Here is a 20,507-nt window from a genome sequence, read left to right as displayed (position 1 = left end):
GTAATTATATCAATTTCTTTAAAACCCAGAGCCCAGTTCAGTCTTACTTTAAACTGATGCTGAAAGCAAAAGCAGAAGATCCAGATCATTTATTTGAAAAGCTGACCAGATTCTTAAATACCAAGAAACATGTTTAGCCACCAGGCTATGAGGTTTTCTGGTTGAATAGGAGGATGCACAATCCCTTCTCTTCCAGGAAGAAAACGTTTTGTGTTGCAATCTTTTATATTATTTCTGTGGTTTATGTTTGTAATGAACTGGTTAACTTTGTTCATGAAATCGCATGTGGGGGTAGGGACATTCTTCGCTTATCTAAAACCTGTAAAGGTAGGGACATTCTTCACTTATCTAAGACCATAAGTATCCAGTTGAGTAGACAATTACATACTGATGATTAGCATGAATGGGACTTGAGTCACCTAAAGAACAGCTGAGGAAGACTTCGGCCTTCATCCCAACAACCACCAGAAGCCAGATTACGACCACCTAACAACTGATGGCACAAGATACCGAAGATACCAGCCAGCTGTCACGTATCAGGGACTAAAAGACTGTATAAATAAAGAGACTCTTCCCCAGTTTCGGTGCGAGCTTGTGGCGGAACATTGCCTCCCCGGCCGCCCAGCGCTGTTTTGCTCTCTTATCCCTTGCTAATAAATTTGATTTTTTTATCCAATACAAATTGGCTCCTCCAATTTGTCACGAGCGTTTATAACAATGTTGACTAGCAATGGAATAGCTATGTAAGGAAATCAGGATGTTCTCCTTCCCAAACAAGGACCACTGAATTTGAATCACCTAGTTTTGCATTGGATCAAGCTGTAGATCTAAGCAGGTTTTTCTCCACAGAGAAAGATCAGTTTGCAATAGGGAAAAAAATAGTCTATTCAAATTCTACAGCAGCTTGCACTAAAGACAAGATAAGGGAAAAGTGTCAGTCATGGATGTCCAAAATTAATGTTATGTATTTTTCATGAAGAAAATGTTAAAATTCGTATTTTAAAATGGCTCTTTTCATTTTAAAATTAATTTAAAATAACAAATTGTTAAGAGGGTTAAATAATTTGAAAATTTGAAATTCCATATCAGATTATATAAAACACTTAATTGACCCAAATAAATGTGTTCATTTCATTGACAAATTCTGATTTGATTTGACCTGAACTGATTTTTCCAATTTTTTTGGTTCAGCAACCAAATATTTAAAAAAAAAAAAAAAGAAGAAAAATATAAAAAACTAAAACCTACATACATTGTTCTCCTAGCTGTAGCTCTAGTGGAGATTTTCCATAGTTTTTGTTTGCTGAGATGCAATAGGAGATAATACTTATTAGTTCTCAGACTCCAAACTCACAGTCACTATTAAATTATTTTCATGACTCTGAGTGCAATCCTGAAAAAATTTAATCCCTCAGTGCTTAATGGAAACAAGAAATTTTAAGTCTGACAACAATTTTTTAAGACTGAGGCCTTTATGTAAAAGGTTAGTAAGGCTTAAGAGGATATGCGATATTTTTTTATGTGTGTGTGTATATATATATATATACACACCATTGTGTTTCAAAAGGAACTTAAGAAATTGAAGCCATCATAGTTCCTTGCTTCTGTATACTGACACACTATTTTGTAAGGAAAAGATAAGCATTAGAACAGGATGAGAGCACTTCTAAGGTCTCTGAGGTTAGGTATGCTTTACCCCCAAGATACTAAATGGTTTGGGTTTTTTTGACAGGTGAGTATTACTGGTATTCAAATATCTGCTTGTGTTTGGTTCCCAGTCATAACTAAATTTAAAAAGTTGTTTTACTCACCACAAAGTCCATGACTGTAGGAATATTACTCTTTTCACTTTTTGTATAACTATCTCTTTATTTCCCATCTCTTCTAGTCATTCCCACTCCTTAAAATTACCCACACACTGCTATGGCATTGTCCTGGTTTCGACCAGGATAGAGTTAATTTTCTTTCTAGTAGCTGATACAGTGTTATGTTTTGGATTTAGTATGAGAAGAATGTTGATAACACACTGATGTTTTCAGTTGTTCCTAAGTAGTGTTTAGACTAAGTCAAGGATTTTTCAGCTTCTCATGTCCAGCTAGCAAGAAGGCTGGAGGGGCACAAGATGTTGGGAGGGGACACAGCCAGGTCAGCTGACCCAAACTGGCCAACGGGATATTCCATACCATGTGACATCATGTCCAGTATACAAACTGGTGGGAGTTGGCCTGGGGGGGGCACAGATCGCTGCTCGGGAACCAACTGGTCATCAGTTGGCGAGTGGTGATACATCGCTTGTTTTGTATATTCCAATTCTTTTATTATTAGTATTATTATCATTTTATTATTGTTATTATTATCATTATTATTTTCTTCCTTTCTGTTCTATTAAACTGTTCCTATCTCAACCCACAAGTTTTACTTTCCTGATTCTCTGCCCCATCCCACTGGGTGGGGGGGAAGTGAGTGAGTGGCTGTGTGGTGCTTAGTTGCTGGCTGAGGTTAAATCACGACAGGCATCCAACAGCTTCACATGTCCCGCCCATGAAATGAACTTTCAATGTAAACGCTTCCAGCATAAATAATCTTAAATCTCCTAGTAGCAATTCATTTTGTTTAGCGTTTTACATAGTGTCTAATTTTTTCTTGTTTCACCAGCAAGGACATCTGCTTCTGTGCAGAGGAAGTAGATTCCCATCCCATAAAAAAGGTCCACTTTGTTATTTTGTTAGTTTTTCCTTTGGGGTATGGCAGAGATCCAAGGATAGTTATGTTCTCTCGTTTTCAATCAGCTAACTCCCACAGAGAGCACTGCAAGCATAGTGATTTCTCAGCAGTTCCTTGAGATTTCTCCTTTCGTCCCAGACTATCCTCAGAAACATCTCCTCTCCACCTTTACAGGCTGCCTTTCTTTATATCAAAATATTCCCAAGGTAACTGGAATAGTACTTCCCTTCCTTTTAGATCACATTTCTGATGTCACCATTACACCTGTTACCATCAGAAACTGTGTTAATCTAACCCACAGTCAGAGTAGCAAACTCAGCAGACACCATGCAGGCTTTGATAAATCTGATGATCAATTTGACTTCCATCTGGAGTTGGCATCTTATATCACATCACCCTTCATCTATGTACATCTGTGGTGAGTAATGGCTCCAACACATGGGAACAGAGTGTTACTTTCTGTCATATGGCAGAAGGCAAAATAATGATGATACTACATAAGGTTAATTTCAGCTGTGCTCAATATAGAATTTCTACTTTATGTGTTTAGGATCATGTGTTTTGAACTGTATATGTGAACATGCAAGCACCATTCACATTCATTTTTCACTAACTGTGGACCTTGACTTGAAGCTGCTAAGGCAAATGAACATTTGATCCATCTGGGAATCAACCCTGGATTCAACTAAAGAGGGATGAAACTGCAAACTGTGTATCTCGATTTAAGTCTTGCTGCAGATCTCACAGGAGACAAATGAAGTATTTCCATTGAATATCCTGGATCCATACCCTAATCCAAACTGATCTGCTGTTTCTGAGAGCCATCAGTTTCACTATTCAAGATTTCAAGTTTCCCTAATTTCTCCCTTCTTGTTATTATACACTGAAACAAATTCAAAAGCAAATTAACAAAGTGCAGCAGTGACAGTTTGAAGTGATGCCAAATGTGAAGGAGCATAAATTTAACAGTTTTCATTAACACAAGAATATTCACTAAACATTTTCCTATACTGGATGAAATATTCTGTGCAGTAAAATTAAATCCATCCTGACAGTGACCCACAAATAACCTGTTTCTATAGTCCCTTTGCTATTCAGCTAGGCCTCCTGGTGGTGCAGAGCTGTCGTTCATTAATTTTACTGATTGCATAATGAGAAAAAGTCATGCAGCTTTGAATATTAAAAGCTGTAGGTCGATTAATCACCATTTTTAAAATAAAGAGAGATAAAAATACAAGGCAACGTGAGAACCAACAGGAAATTTGTATCTAGTGAGGGAGAAATGGAATTTCACCTCCTGATTCCCAGAGTATCATGTACTTGGCTCAGTAAGTGGGCTGAGAAAGGAGACAATAATTTTTATTGTTTTTGAAAGAGCATTTACAAATGGAGATATTTATCAGTTTTGGATCTAATGCCTACAGTTACAAGGATACACGTCTAGAAAGATTGTCCGGTTACAAAAGATGCTTAAATCCTTGGAACCACTCTCCTAATACAGTACAGTGTTCAGACTCTCACCTAGATCTAGGCAATCACGTCCCTGATTTTGCTAATACTTTATGTCCTCTGGACCACATACAAAAGGAGAAAAGCTGTAATGTCATCTTTGCCCCAAAGAAGACAGCTGCATGTTATAATGTGGCACAGGTAATACTATTTATCTCAAACATCCTTTGCTATTCAGCTATTCAAACTTCTCATCCCCTTGTCCAACACACTATCAATAAATACCACTCAAAATATTTTCCCTATCATCTCAAATCTTCCACTTTTTGTTTTTATGACACCTAGAAAACACATGAAGTAGCTGGGTCCTCAAAGCCATCACACGAACTTTTCTCCACCCCACACCTCAGCCCCTTAGAGTATAAAGGTCCTTGCAACAATACAGGCTGGGGATTAGCTGTGCTGGAAAGGCTCTGGGAGCCCCAGGCAGGCAGCTCACAACTCCTGAGTGTGAGCCAGCAGCATATCCCAGCAGCAAAGATGCCCAACAGCAGCACCCTGAGCTGCACTAATACAGCTTTGGGTTAAGTGACTATTCACCTACTCATTAGATGACATATAGATTAGACCACACGTAGGTGGTCAAACGCTGGGACCTCCCAACACAGGGAAGATATCGACAAACTGGAGCAAGTTCAGAAAAGGGACCCCAGGGTGGTTGAGGCTGGAGCACTTGCCCTGTGAGAAGAGGCTGAGGGACCAAGGCTGGTTCAGCCTGAGGAGGAGGCGGCTTCAGCTGGGAGGCCATTGAGAGAGGCTCAGAATGGATAAGAAGAGACTGTTTTCACCAGGAGAACAGCCAAGCGTGGGAATAACTTGCCCAGAGTTTATACAGGCTCTGTCCTTTGACGTTTTCCAGACCCAGCCGGCTAAAGCCCAAAACAACTGTGTCTGATCTCAGATCGGCCCCTCCTTTAAGCAGGAGGTTGGACTAGACACCTCCTGAGGCCCCTTCTTGCCCCAGCTGCCCTATGCTATCAAGCCTCCTTCATTTAACCTAATTTGGGTTGTCACAATAAGGAACAAGAGTCCATATCTCAGCTAGCTAAGACTAAGCCATTAAGAGTTTTCTAGATATTTAGATACTTTTAACATAAGTCAAGTAATCTGGTGAAAAGCCCTAACTTCAGACAGTCCATGATGAAACTGTTTCAGTACAAACAGGTACTTTTTTTAAACTATGTAAATGTAAAAAGAATTATACCTTGAACATACAAGAAAAATCAGGTAACATGATGCCAGTCACAGACAAGCTCCCATAAACAAAGCATCTTATTTAAATAACCACTTAGAGGACAGGGAGAGGTGCAGCAATGGCTTTGGCAGCTTAAAAAAGTCCAGCTATTTGTAATAAAAATTATTTTCAAACTCAACATATACAATTATTCAGAAATGCAGATATAGTAATAGCCAATTCTCCAACTTGCACACTCTAAGTAGTAAAGACTATCTTTATTTTGTCTGGTTTTATTTAAGTAAGGAAATTACCTTGCTTAAATGCATTTGTCTCCCTTAAGTAACTTTTGCAGAGCTATATTCAAACATATCATACATAAAACAAGAACTAGGTAGGTAAATGCACTCTGCTTTACGACTCTGCCTCTGCGGTTGTCTACTTAATAACTGTTACCCAAGCATTGGTACTGCAAGCCACAAGCAACTCTGACCTGGCCTTTTCCTAATGAATTAGAAAAAAGGATATTAAAATTTATAAAGCATACTTTAATGGTATTCATGTGAGGCATATGCACCCAGACAAATTACTTCAGTACAGAATGTTTACAGCCTTCCTGTATCTTACTTGCAAGTGCATTTTAATCTCTGCAACATATGGCTCTGTATATGCACATGTGATTTGGAATCCATTTCTGTTAATTTCTCATAAGTTAAAGTTTGAAAACAATTATAAGAATGTATCTATAGAGGGAAAACAATAACCTACATTTTAATATTTTGAAAAAGGCATATTAGGAGTAATTGATCACAGTTATAGATACGGTTCTTCATAAGTAACTTTGAATGTACAAGGCTAGAGACTCAACTGAAATAAAAATGTTCTTCCAAGGACACCAGGATTATCACAGAAAGGGCCCAAAAAAGGATTTTTTTTCTATGAAAAGCAGCATACTCAACAAATCTTCCTACCTGTATTATAGCAGTTTATAAAAGTGCATACCATTCCTCCCGTATAAGCCAAGCACTATTAATGAGACTACTTCAAGTACAGTTTGTGCTAGAAGAACATAATCAAAGAAACAAGACTTTTGGACAATTACAAAAAATGTTCTGCACAACTGTTGACAGAAACAATCTATCATCTAAGAATTTTTTTCAAAGCAAAAACCTTCAGCTTGTCAAGTCTTACATTTCCTAACTTCTGGCTGTTTTTTTTAGTTTTTTTCTTTCTGCTGTTCTCAGTGATTATGGTTGACAACATCTTGTAATACTTGTCCCATCCTACGTGTCTTCCATGCATTTTTTATCCACTGAGCTGTAACATAGTGACCTGTATGTAAGTAGTTGTAGACAGACCGAAATCTATACATTTCATGTCATGTGTTCATGAAAATTTTATGATGTCTATTAGCACAGGTTTCCTAGCTTTAGCCAGCTCCCAAGGTTATTTTTCCTGATTTTGGCACATTCATGCCAAACAGTAATTGAGCAGGAAACTCTGTGAATGTCAATTACCTTCTTTGAACTGCCTAGACTGTTCTATTTTTATCCCCCATGTGACCCATGGAATAAAACCAAGATGAGTAAAAGTCTAATAGGTAGCAAGTCCCACAATAAACTTACAGAAATAGTGAGGAGGTACTGTTCCATTATTACTAGCATTAAATGCATAGGAAACTTTTCTCTGCTGGACCAATTCAGGAACATGGCACACCACCTTTACACAGCTATTTGATTTGTACGCACCTCTGTGCTGTGGGCATGTACAAATCAAATGTCTTCAGCACAGAGGTGCATAAATAATCAACTTTATCTGCTGCAAATAAAGCTCACTATTCATGCAGCATAATTACACAGCCAATACCACACAGTGCAGAAGGCAATCACATGCCACTGTAAACAGAAACTATAAAGAACTTTAGCTGACATTTTTGTGTTTACCCATTCCACTTGCTTCTTTCTCCTTTACTCTTATGGGAAATTTTGTCTTAATCTAATTTAAATAGGATTTAAATACCATTGGCTGTGAGTTTACAGCAACATATGTTTATATTTTCATCCAACTCATTTAGTTTTCCTCTGCTTAACAAACCTGCCAAAGTTGTTCTTTTTCAAACAATGAATTAATTCAGAGAATGATTGTTTATAGTGAGATCTTCTGTTAATTCTGACATATGCCAAAAGGCCACAAGTTGTGACTAAAAAATATATCAATATCAAAGCTTTAATTAGTTCTACACTACTTATATATTACCAAACAGAAACAGGCCTAAAAATCAAATAAAGCGGTTCAAATACAAATGGGGGGAAAGTGCAATGCTTTGAAATGCAGAGAGGGTCACATCAATGTTGAATATGTCCTGGTCACCTTTAAACTTTCTGAATATTTTGCTATCACTGGGGTAGAAAAAAGACAAACATATCAGTTTCTTTATATACATTTAAAATATAAATCTGGACATGGATGGACAGATATTATATTGTTCTGGTTCAATTAAAGATTAGAATTTCCATAATTAGAAAAGGTGCTTAGGCTTGGTCTATACAAGAAAACCATACTTAAGCTAAACAAGTTAGTATAGTTAAATTATTTGAGTTAGGTCAATATAAAGTGCCCTTAAGTTGCTTTCTTACAATCTGTTTCTTTTGAGTTAGAAAGCCAGAGATGAGCATTATGATACATAGTCAACTCACATTTGTTTGAAAGTTTCCTTTGGGAAGAAAATCTAGGGGTTTTTATCAGTAGACAATTTTAAACACAGATTCTGAAGCACTGCTACTATGCTACCAGCTAGAAATATCTAGAATGTTGTGAATTGCTAAACCCAAGCAATATATTGTATAGCCTGGTTACTGAAAACTTGTAAAGCCTTAAGTGAATTCATTGGTCATTGGGTGCTGCCAATAACATTACACCACCACACCTACAATGACTTAAAGAAAGATTCTGAAGATGAAGTTTAACTTCTAGAAACCCATTTTTTTCCTGACAATTAGAGTATTTGTTCTTTCAATGAAGGTTTAAAGAAAGGTATTTATCTACCCTGCTGTGACTGAAGAAATCTCACATGGAAGTACTGAGTATTGAGGAGTGCTATTCCACCCATTCCAACTCGGTTGTTAATAGTATACCAGGATACCAGGTAACTGAAAGAGACTCTTTGGTTGCTACTGTAGTGAGTGGATCTCTCTTTTTCTGCTGTTGCAACCTTCTGCTGATTGACTGAATTATGTAAATGTATAGACACATATGTTATTTTGATTGTCCAAACAACTTTTTAGCAGAAAGTAATTTGCTTTAGTAATAACTACAGTAGTAGTGGAACTAGGAATAACACCTCAAGATACTAAGTCCTTTTCCTCTCTAATAGAGATACTAAATGTTAACTGTTTGCATGAAATGCTTGAAAACATACTTCCATTTCTCAGAGACAACTGTCTACCTTAAAAACAAGCAAAGGGAATACTGAACCCACTTCAAATAGGAAAGAAGGTATCTGTATTAAGCTTTAAGGGTTTGAGCTACTTCTTTGCAAAATATGAAAAAAAGGGTGAGGTCAGTCAACTGAGGTGGCATTCAAAATATGATCTGGAATGCTGGCAGACAGAACTACTTACTTGGAAAACTTTCAATCTTGTTTTTTTTTTTTGTTCTCCCCTGCCTTTTAAGTATTTAGGGTGTCCTGCAGTGATCCCTTCATGTTTAGCTTATTCAGGCAGATTAATAGAAATAATGTAAAATGATACATAAATTCGCTTCTCTGTATGAAGTACCTTCTATATTTACTAAGGGAAAACACTTTGCATTTCTAGGAGGTATCTTAATCTCAGTTTCTGCTGGTCTTTCTGTGGCTGATAACAATGTCTATGCATTTCTCCAAAAACCACTTCACTGTTTTGTGATCCTTCCACTTAACCATTCTGCTTCCCATTTGCCCATCACTCAAAGAAAAGTGTTCAGAAAAAGAAACCACAAGACTATTCTAATTAAAGCCCTCTAACAACATGAACTTATTTTTTGTTACCCACATGAAGAACAAGTGGAAAATGAAAAGTAGAAAGATCATTACAAGGTAAAGTTACTGAGATTGAGATGTAGCATATAGCCCCAGTTCTGCCATGTATCTCCTGTGAACGAGCTGAGTAACTTCAGTTCTTTGTGCTTCAGCCAGCTTCACAATGAGGAATAGTATTCTTTTTCTTCAGCACCTTTAGTCTGAGCTCTTCAACGGCTCTCTCCTCTCTCCGTACAATGCTTAGCACAGTGGAGCCCAGTCTTTTGCTGTTAATAATAAATATAAATAATCATTAGAAAACTCAAAATCATAGAGAACTCTTAAGAATTTAGATCTACAAATTTTTAAACATTTTTTAATTTCTTAATTATAAATCTAATAATCAAATGGCAGTTCATAGACCCTAGGACTCTGAAGTTTATCCTGTTCTCTCTAAGATGCTCAGAAGATTTTATTGCCTGTCTGTCCTGTACTGGGCATAGAAGTAAAATAATGTTTTTCCTTGTCCTGTAAAGTGAATTTCCAATTAAAATTCAACAGTGCAATCCCATTCAAAATGGTTCTAATATAATTTGAAGTACATTAATTTGACTTGGTTACCTGTTTTGTTAATTAAACTGATGAGGCAATTTATTTGCTCATTCCAGGCCTGACATTAAATGACATTTCATGCGACATCCGGTATTTTTATGTTAATTGAATAACTTTTGATTTGTATATACCAGGCTGATTTGTGTAGTACACAAGTGTCAGAGAAAAAAATCATATCTGCAAATAATAAGTAATCTAAGTGATTTACAAGTAGAGTTACTAGGATTTTGAGCACAGGTGGCTGTTTATTTTTAGATTTCGTAAGGACTGTAGATGAACTGTCACTCCAAACTGCTATTTTTAATATCATTTTGGAAATCAGAAATGCAGAATGCAATGCTGGGTGTTTCTATATTAATAAAGCACTTCTAAGAATAGTGTTTCTTTCCATTAGTTGTTCTTGCAGAACTAGGCCAGCAGAACCATTCCTTGAGATTAAATGAATGCTGATAAGTTTTTGTCTTTATGAGTATTTGATTCTTATGCAAGAAAGACAGGCTTTAAGAGTTTACTTCTATGAAGCATGTATTTTAATCCACTTTTGCATGGAGCATGTGGAAATTCCTGAAGTTCCTTCTATTTTAAACACCACTACTGGCTAGAAAAATAAAACCACCACGACACCTGTAGCTGATATTTTCTTCGGCATAAAATTTGGTATATTCATTATGCTTGCATAAGATTTTATGGCATCACTAGCCACAAAGTAAGTCTAATCAATAGGTCTTTATTCTATATGAACAACTGAGGAGAAATTCCTCGTTCTGGTTGAAGTTTCCAAAAAAGAAACAAACACCAAAAATAACCTCTTCCCTTCCCCCCATCTCAACTTCCATGAGTGTGCTTTTCATGTGTTTCTCAGTTGGGAACACTGATATGGTCTCTGTTTCAACAGTAACTGAATAGGCTTTTCTTATTTGAGCCACCCTGGGAACTGCCTCCTCTTAACTTGTTTCAGGATTTTTTGTCATGGGGAAAAACTTCCCATATCCAGATTTTCTTCCATGTAAAATCAGGTGAGACTGTGTAGTCATTAATAAGAATATATTGGAATCTCTGCCCCAATTCCCACTCTTCATAAAGGGCGTCATAAAACTTATGTAAGAACAAAAAACAAAAACAACAAAAAAACCCCCAAACCAAACCCCAAACAGTCTTTTAACATAGCAGTCACTAAAATGGAAAATGAAATTTTAAAAGCTTGCATAGCACCAGAAAAAAGATACATATATTTCTACTCATAATAGAGCTCTGATATCCCTGGGAAGCTGAAGTAAGTAAATTAGTAGATATTTATTATATCCTTTATTATAAATTAATCACATAATATAGTTCACTGGAGCTTGCAACCTTGGAGATGTACACAGATTTTGAAGAGAGTGCCTTGAAGTGACTCAAGCATGTTGTCTTTTAATTTTATTCCTTAAATGGCTGCACTGAGGAAAGAATCATAACAGTTGGCCTTTATTCAAATTAGGAATTAAATGTTTAAAAATGAAAGACTTCTTTCTAAAATATTTAACATGCTGGAATCCAAACTAGTTTCCTGGCACCACTTTAGTATCACTTAAGTCTGAAATTCATTAAGTTCTATGCAAAAAGACCACAAAGAACAAGATCCTGTGATTTCTGCACAAACCTTACTGATTTCACTGGCAGCTGCAGATGAAAAACACACACCTGTTTAGCGTACCCCTCATTTTATTCCTCACATTCTTCACTACACACTCTCAACATGGTGATCCACTTATTACTATGGAAGATCACGTCACAGAATTTGGATTATAGAGAACAGTGACCGCCAGCAGGTCACTCTTTGATTCCAAGATGATCATCAGTTGTTCATAAAAGCCAGTAGCACCTTCATTTCAACTGCCCCTTTTCAAAGGAAAAACTAAACCTTATTTATGCCAAGGAACAGACAGTGCCTACAGTAATACTTGGACCTACAAACACAGAAAAGAAGCAGTAAATGGCTTGAGGAAAAAAACCACAAGACTGCTTCTAGGGTATCTAGCTCATTGATTTTAGGCTGTGCAAGGAAACAGGGTGCTAAGGACTTGAAATACAAGGAAAAAAAAAAGATGCAAAAAAGACAGCAATTACCCAATACTTGATTTATCAGATTTCTGAACCTGCTGAACAACTATTCAGTACTCCAAGTTTTTATAAGCATTTGCCATAAAAAAGGTAACAATACTGAAGCAATTTGTAGGACATACTTACATGAGTAATTTCTGAGTTTTCTTATTTTGAGGTGTGTTACAATGAGCAAAGGCATGCTGGGAATTCCAACACAGCATTAGAGCTGAGTTGTCTTGTTTGCATGTATGGTGCTGCAAGGGTGGGAAACAAAGCACAAAGATGGCATGGAAAAGAAGCAGCTGACCAAACCAAGTTTTTCTTTATTCTGTCACAGTGTGTTGTATCACTAGCTAGTTAAGAAACTAATTTCACTGCAGCCACTCCAAAAAATTCTGCTTGTACTTCCTTTATTTATCAATACTTGAACATTGCAGATTTTAAGCCTGTCCAGGTGACAATTTTCCTTCCCATGAAAAATATATTAGAAAAGGCTAGGATAAAGCTCAGCACCAAATCATGAAAATTTTAAGAGTATTTTTTTCCCAGGGAAAAAAAAGTTTTAGGGTCTTGCAGTTACAGAACATACTTTTTGTTCTGGTGAAGCTGTTTGATGCATCTTCAAACATGTTTTAAACAACATGAGTTTGGAAGTTTAAAGAAAAAAGTAGTATCTGACATTCAGGAGCTGGTTTTGACAAATGGAAAAAAAAGGAAAAATACAGTAATGGAAGTGAAGGGATAGGGATAGAGCTTGTGACTGGTTTGTCTTTCCAGTCACTGAAAGGTTACATGACCTGGTCTTCATCATGTGTAGCTTCACTCATCCCTATTCTGCCTGATCAGTTCTCTCTCTCTCTCCAGCTATTACCTGGTCCAATAAGTCTGTGCTTCCCTGCCAGTAACTCAACTTTTCTATGACTTTCATATTTAGCCATGAGTGGAGAGGACTCTATTTATTCTCAGACTTTTCTTCCTACTGCATTTGTGGAGTGAAACATGCAAAAATCAATGGAAAAAGATATTGGCAAACTTTTTTTTTTTTATTAAACTGCTGGTAGCACAAAAACTACAGCACATGAAAGGGTTCTTTCACATTTCCTGGGCTGCTGCTACTTAGGGATGACGTGATTTCTTTCTACACCAGCTGCATGCTCTCATTACAGAAAACAATGATAAATGGGTATTCATAGCATGTAACGCAATGGTACCTCATAGTACATATATAAATAACACTTCCCATCTTCCTTTCCCTTATCTTCTACTGACACAGCTTTTGCTTCTCTCCATCTTCCATTAATTTTCTACATTTGGCTCATAGCTCCTTTTCTTCTGTCCCTTTTGCCCATCTTCTCCCTTCCACAAGGCCAATTTATCCTATTTCTAGTCCTCAACTCACCACAATCATCTACTTCTACTGTTCTTGCTCTTCCACTAAATGTTTCCAATGAAAATCCTGAAACCAGACTAATTTGCTCCACAAAATTTGCTATATGCTACAGTCTTTCTACTTTTCTATCTGTAGAACACTACTTTCCAATTTGAACCTGATCTCCAAAATTTCAGTATCTTTTTCTGCCACTCTGGTTTTCTATACAGAAGTATGTTTACTCCTAGCAAGAAAAGTACTGAAAAAATAAGAGGAGTCCTTTTATTCGCAGTTGCCCTCCTTTTCCCATTCTTCTATAACTGCTTTCATTTCATTAGAGAAACCCTCCACTATCACCCTGTGCTTCTGTCCTCAGCTTTCTAAACCCACTCATTCCTTGTTTATGTGTTCTTACCCTTTTCCTTAACCTCTTTTCTTGCTCCTTCTTTGTATAGAACATATGTGCCTTAGTTAAAACCCTTCCTTAGAACTTTTGCCTTAACTTATACAGAGTACTTAGCATATTACGGATGACATGCTTACTGGTCAGAACATAGGTCAAAAATATTCTTAATGTTCCCCATTTGTTTCTTTTCAACTTCACATATTTATACCCAACTCCAGAGTCCTGAACCATGACTATTACTCTGGTGTAACATATTTTACAATTTTTAAATCCCCAGAAAGGTCACAAACTACACAATTCCCCAGCACTTAAAAAAAAAAAAAAAAAAAAAAAAGGTATTTCCTCCTTTCAAAATATCTAGCAGTTTTTCATGACTATAGTCCAACATGAGAGTAAGGTCATTCAAATAAAGCTAAAAAAACCTGCAACCTTCAGTTAGTTTTGCAAACCATTACTGATTACTGGGATCGAAAGAGAATGGGATGAAAAGCTTCTTCTGGAAAAAGAAATACAAGAAACTACCTAACTATAACATACAAACCTGCTATTTTCACGTGCTGCCACTATATAGTCAATACAAGCTGACATTTCTTACAGCCCAAACTTATTACCATTTATTTCTTTGCTTTCCTTATTCATAGATTTTACGCTATTTTAAAATCTTGTCTAGAAGCTACAAGAATAAATCGGAAAGCAAGATGTACATACTGAGAGCTTCAGGATACATTTCCATCCTTAATAAGTTTAAGCATCCAGGACACACAGTTGTGCCTACTGATCTTGGCAAGTCCCTCTGCACTGCTTACATGTCACACGTCAACTCCAGCAGAGTGCCCCATTTGAAAACATTAACTTTAGGTCTAACATTATATTTTAAGTAGCCTTAAAACTAAGCATAAACATAGGCAAAACCATATGCAACTACATGATTTAAGCACACAAGAATCATTGAAAAACAATAGGATTTATGGTGCTTAAATCACAAAATACTTCAGAAAAATCTTGTCCATTATACACAGAAACACGACGAACAGCTGCAATTTCCAAGACTAAAATTTCACTTATCATGTTCGTGAACAGCCAGCTGATAGCAATACTCTGCTTCTTGAAAGACAATAAGAGCACGTCTCCATCAATAACATCAACCAAGACTAATCGTACAGTGATCAGGGATTTTCTCAGCACACACATGTAGCTTAGAGAGCAGTTTTCATTTACCATACTCCTTGCCATTGCACCTCCCATCTTTTCTTAAATAGACTGCCAAACACAATTGAGGGTATCTCATTGTTTGGCACCAGATAAAACAGGCCACTAGAGACTGGACTGATGAATCCAAACTCTATTGCTTTTGTTCATCAAAGCAAAATTTAAGGTCACATATTCCCACCAACACCTCCAAAGTAGAAGACTAGCAAAACTGTTCTAGTTGATTGGGAATTTAATTTTCCAGAAGTTTTTGAATGACCTCCACTTCCCTCGAATTTTCAGAGGAGAACCATCTTTTCCATGACAACTGTATCTGCCAACAACTTTTTTTTCCATTTTCCCTAGTCACAATCACTAGATTGTCTTGCTTCTGGTTGTAACTTGCTATAGCTGGGGGAAAAGAAACACTTCCACCATGCTGGAAAAGATTGAGCTAGGGAGGATATATGTAACTGCTTTCTGGACTGGCTTCAGAATTGCATTTATAAAATCTATCACCTACCTGAAGATGAGAGCGCTGTGCCAAACCACTAAGCACGACACTCTCCTTGTAAATTTGTCATTATTCTCCTAACTACTCAATCTTAAAACAAGAGGTGGAAATCTTTGTACAGAAGGATTTGTGTACAGCAGAGAACCTAAATGACACAAGCCAATGAAAAGTGGAAGATTAACCTTTTATTGATGTATGTGTAAATTAAGCCTCTTCCCTGATCACTCTAATTATTTGTATGTACAAGGCAAGTGAACCTATTACAGTTCTCTGAGCTATTCAAGACTTCTCTTGAAGACATGAAGATACTCAATACTCAGACAAGGCCCTGAGCAAACGAATGGAAATTTGAAGCTGGCTCTGTTTTAACTGTGTAGTTGGACCAGATAGTGTCTGAAGGTCCTTTACAATCTTTTTTTTTCCCTTTTTATGACTCTTATTTTATAGCACATTACATATTCTTTGCACATGCAAAAATGAACACAAAAAGACAAGCAGAAGAGATTTTTATCAAGATGGATAAAATTGTTGACACGTCTAGGGAAAGAGAGCATCTTACAACAAACCTGTTTTCTTCACAACTCATATTCCATCTTCCTATTTCTGCCATCATAATCCAATAAATGCCTATAAATAACATGAAAGTAATTATTATTATAGCTACCTGTTAAACACAAAATAGCTGCTTCATTTATGTGGGGAATATGAACTCAACTAATGAAGTCAATCTAACATTAGTGATTTACAGGAAATGGATTCAGAATTCATGACCACATCATACAAGTTTGTAAGTCTCCTCTCCTGAGCAATAACTGTATGCTACTTGCAATTTGCCTGTTGGAGTATCTTCAAAAATAAATTAATAAATAAAGCAAGCTGTTGATGTCACATTCTCTGTAGGAATCCTTGGCTTTAAAGTTTGCTCCTGCACACATTACAAAATCCATCTACATACTACACTCTGAGGCCTACTGTGAGAATAATTTCAGTAGGATTCAACAGGATTTGAAAATTCGATTTTAAATTGTAGTGATGCCACTTTATAATTGATGTAATTATTTCATAAAATCAGAACACACTCTTATATTCACAAAAAAATGATAGTCATGAGTAGCTGTTACTGTCCCATACAAGAGTAGCTTGTCTTGAACTTTCATACACGACCTGATGGTATTATTGGGTTTTTCTACTGAAAAAAAAAAAAACATTTGCAATCTTAACTAAAAATAACATTCAGTTCTGGCTATTTCTCAGTTTTTAGAATACTAAAATAATGTACACCTCCATGGTTCTCACCCAAATTTAGAGACCTATACCAGTATGCATTATGCAAACATAATTAACACAGGTGCACCTGATCACTTCCTTTACTTTTTGGTGTAGCTCAAACTACTCCCAGATTTTCACCTCCAACTCCACTTTTTGTAGAAAGACAAGAAAGTCAACTTATTATTTAATGAGAATGAATACACTGTAATATTTCTAGAGCTTTAAATCCCTGAACAGATTTTTACTTAAGTACTAGTGCTGAACTTCAACATTTCTTCGTATTTTAAGTATATAAAGAATTTTGATGGAATGACAACAGTAGTGAACATAATTTAAATTCAGTAGCAAGCTATTATATTTAAGGTACAAAAATATCCACAGGGGTCTTTGCTTTCTGGGGACATGCATTTCAATAACACACTGAATTTTAGCACTCAAGGCCATGTTCTGCCACATTCACAAGAGGTTCTATTTGTAAAAAGTTATTAATCATCTATTTCTATATGCTTTGCAAAAGTGATAATGCACAACTACTAAGTAGCACAAGTAACAAATAGCATGCTGTCCCCTATTCACTGTTTATTATTTTAAGCGGCTTCATTGCTCATGAGAGGTGGCAGCCTTGCAGAATGCAATCTCTGTTTTCTATTGCAAAGTTTAAGCATAGCTGTGGCAATACACATTTGTTGCCCCAACTATGTTTCTGAGCTCCTTGCTTTAGTTATCATAGTCAGAATTCTTTTACATCAACTTAAAGGAAATTAATCTGCGAGTGTGCCATACTGGATATAATCTTAATGTAGCAAAGAATAATGGTCTAGAAACAAATTAATAGGTCAGAAGTTTGCCCGTTCAGTGATTGACCTCCCTTGTCAACTATAATTGTTTCATAAAGCCATCGATGGAAGTAATAATTTGCATTCTGTCCTTATTTTGTTCTGGAAACATAATCCTTGACATTGGTTTTGCCGTTCATCTAATCACTTCTACCTCAATGAGAAAGCTGCCAGTACAGGTGATCCAAACCAAACAGAAGAGATTTTACAGTTTAGTTAAGTAACTAATAGTGTGTTAGTTACTTATATGAAAGTAAACTTCCTCACTCCGTCTACCACTAATCTCCCTGTCTTCAAAGTGCTCTGCTAGTTCCTACCAAAGTACTGCAGATCAGGCTTGCCTCAAATGTCGTGAATCCCAGTGAGATATCTGTACAGCAGCACCGTAAGGCTATTCCAACTTCTATCTATACCTCATGAGGGACTCTTGGCCCTCACTTCATGACAATGTGACTCCACCAGAGTCAAACTACTAAGTAGCACACTAGTTTTGGAAAGCACAGAAATGCCTTACACGAGACAAAGAAAATTTAGAGTTGTTCTTTCAATCTATTCTCCCCATGAAAAAATGAAAGTTCATTCCTCTGCCTTCTCTCTGTCCTTTCTTCCACAATAAATAATGAGTGCCCCGCTATACAGTGGCATGTAGGAAGTGACACAGTTCCCACAGAAATGGTAGACCTATTTTTCTGGGAGGAGCAGATGCTGACAACGCATATATGCAGACAGAGAAGTTAATATGACCTTCCCTTCCCCATTATAAACATAGAACATTCCTACATAGAATCCTATTAACCTTTTCTCACAAGGTTGTCAGCAACCTACTCACAAAAGAGATCAGATGCTCCATAAGGAATACATTGGGAATGATCTATGCCATATTATTCAAGTTTCTGGATGCTTCCTGCATCATCGTATTAGGCTAAATCAGCATTTTCAGGCAAAAAGGGTAAACACTGACTCAGGATAAAATCCTCCTCAACAAATTCTTTAGGTTTGTCAGAGGACCACAGAAAGCCCCAGCCTCTGAGGAGGCTGAAACACACTCTTGTGCAGTTTGAGCATCCTCAGTTTTTATCTGGGGATGTGTTTTGGCAGGGTAGCTTCACTTATGCTGAATTTCACAGTGCTATAGGTGAACAGCTTCTGCTATCAGAGTTAGCACAGATATCTCTCAGGACTGAGCAATAATAGCTGAACTAACTGAGAAACTTCTTTGCTCCTCTCTGGATGAACTATTTATTAATAACCCTAATAAGAAGAAGAAAAATTGAGGAAAATATACAGATACACACCTTTCCTACATATTTCTCCATGCTTTCTGAAGCACTAAATCAATTTACAGCAGCATGTAAATTTTCTATACTAATCAATAATGCTTAAAAAAGTCAGCACTTTTTAGTATTTAAGTAGCTAAAAAAATTAGATTTGTCATAGAAAGCTGAACTTGACAATTACAGGCATCTCAAGGAAAATATAATGTATTGTTAGTTCCAAAAACTTTTTTTTGAGAAATAAAGTAATTAGGAGCAACTGAAGATTAGATATTGGATAGTACGCTATTATGTTTAATGACTAAACATTCACTGCACTGGGCATTTTAGATAGGTGCATGGCAAGCTTGTACTCAGTATGTCAGGAAATCCATGCTGTTAAAGACATAGATTAATCATTTACTAGGGTTCCAAATATACACAAATGAGGCTTACATTACAATGTCCACCTGCAGAGGCCGTATCAATTTTCCTCCATAATACTCAAATATAAATGCACACTAAGTCAAATCCTATGGCCTCTAAAATGCCAGAAGAACTGGCGTGAGCTCTCAGGGTTAAGCAGCAACCATCATGAGCTGCTTTTCTTCTTCAGTTTCGATGCTTACTTGGGTTTTGACCATGGCACTGAACCATACAGTATCTATTTCAGCCTGCTTAGTTAACATTATTAATTAACCACTGTACTGTAGTTGACTACTGTGGAATGAAGTCATCTTCCTTCTGTAAAAACATTACAGCAATTGATATCAGAATATATCTCCCAGTCTAAAGCATCAATACTTGTGCCTACATAGAACCTCTCAGCTTCAAAATGATCTGAGACAGATTTACTTCTTGATCTTGTTAGTAAATATGCAGACTTGCTCTACCTTTCCCTTTCAGGTCACAGGAAGACACATGCTCATGAGCTTGAGATCCAGTACGGAGCTCTAGATGCAGCAATGGATAAACTTCTGCAGTACAATATGAATTGCCAAGTTTCAGTTTTAGGAAACATATTTTAGGAATGAAAACTTCAGAGTACAATAATCTCTCACTGAATAGCGTTTTCAATCTAAAACAATAACAATTTTGTCTAAACCCCATGGGTGACATTTTCTACATACTTCCTTAGAACAGACTTTTCCACATACACTCATTAGGTCACCAGGTAACATATGCAAAGTAAAAGTTCACATAAGAGGTTTCAGTATTTACTCTTAAGGATAAATTTAGGATGACAGAATTCTGCTGGGAAAGAAAGCAAGCTCATTCAAGTGAAATGTTCAAATAAAAGCACATTCTGCAACCAAACAGAAGGAAAGCTAGAAAAGTCTGTCTGATATAAGAATTGAAGGCAGTCCTGGTCTTCACACACTCTCTTCTAGTCACCACTAAATATTATTCTGATGTATGTAGAAGACTGATTATTTTATTGAAGTAATTAATCAAGTAATGACTACACTTGTGTGTTCAATTATAGTCTTTATGGTTGATTAATCTTTATAATACATGTCATTACTGGCTCTATTTTTTTCCACCCAGGGCAAAGAAGGCCAATATAAAGAATG

Source organism: Buteo buteo, chromosome 2, assembly GCF_964188355.1.
Source record: "Buteo buteo chromosome 2, bButBut1.hap1.1, whole genome shotgun sequence".
Taxonomy (NCBI): Eukaryota; Metazoa; Chordata; class Aves; order Accipitriformes; family Accipitridae; genus Buteo; species Buteo buteo.
This window is presented reverse-complemented; position numbering follows the sequence as displayed.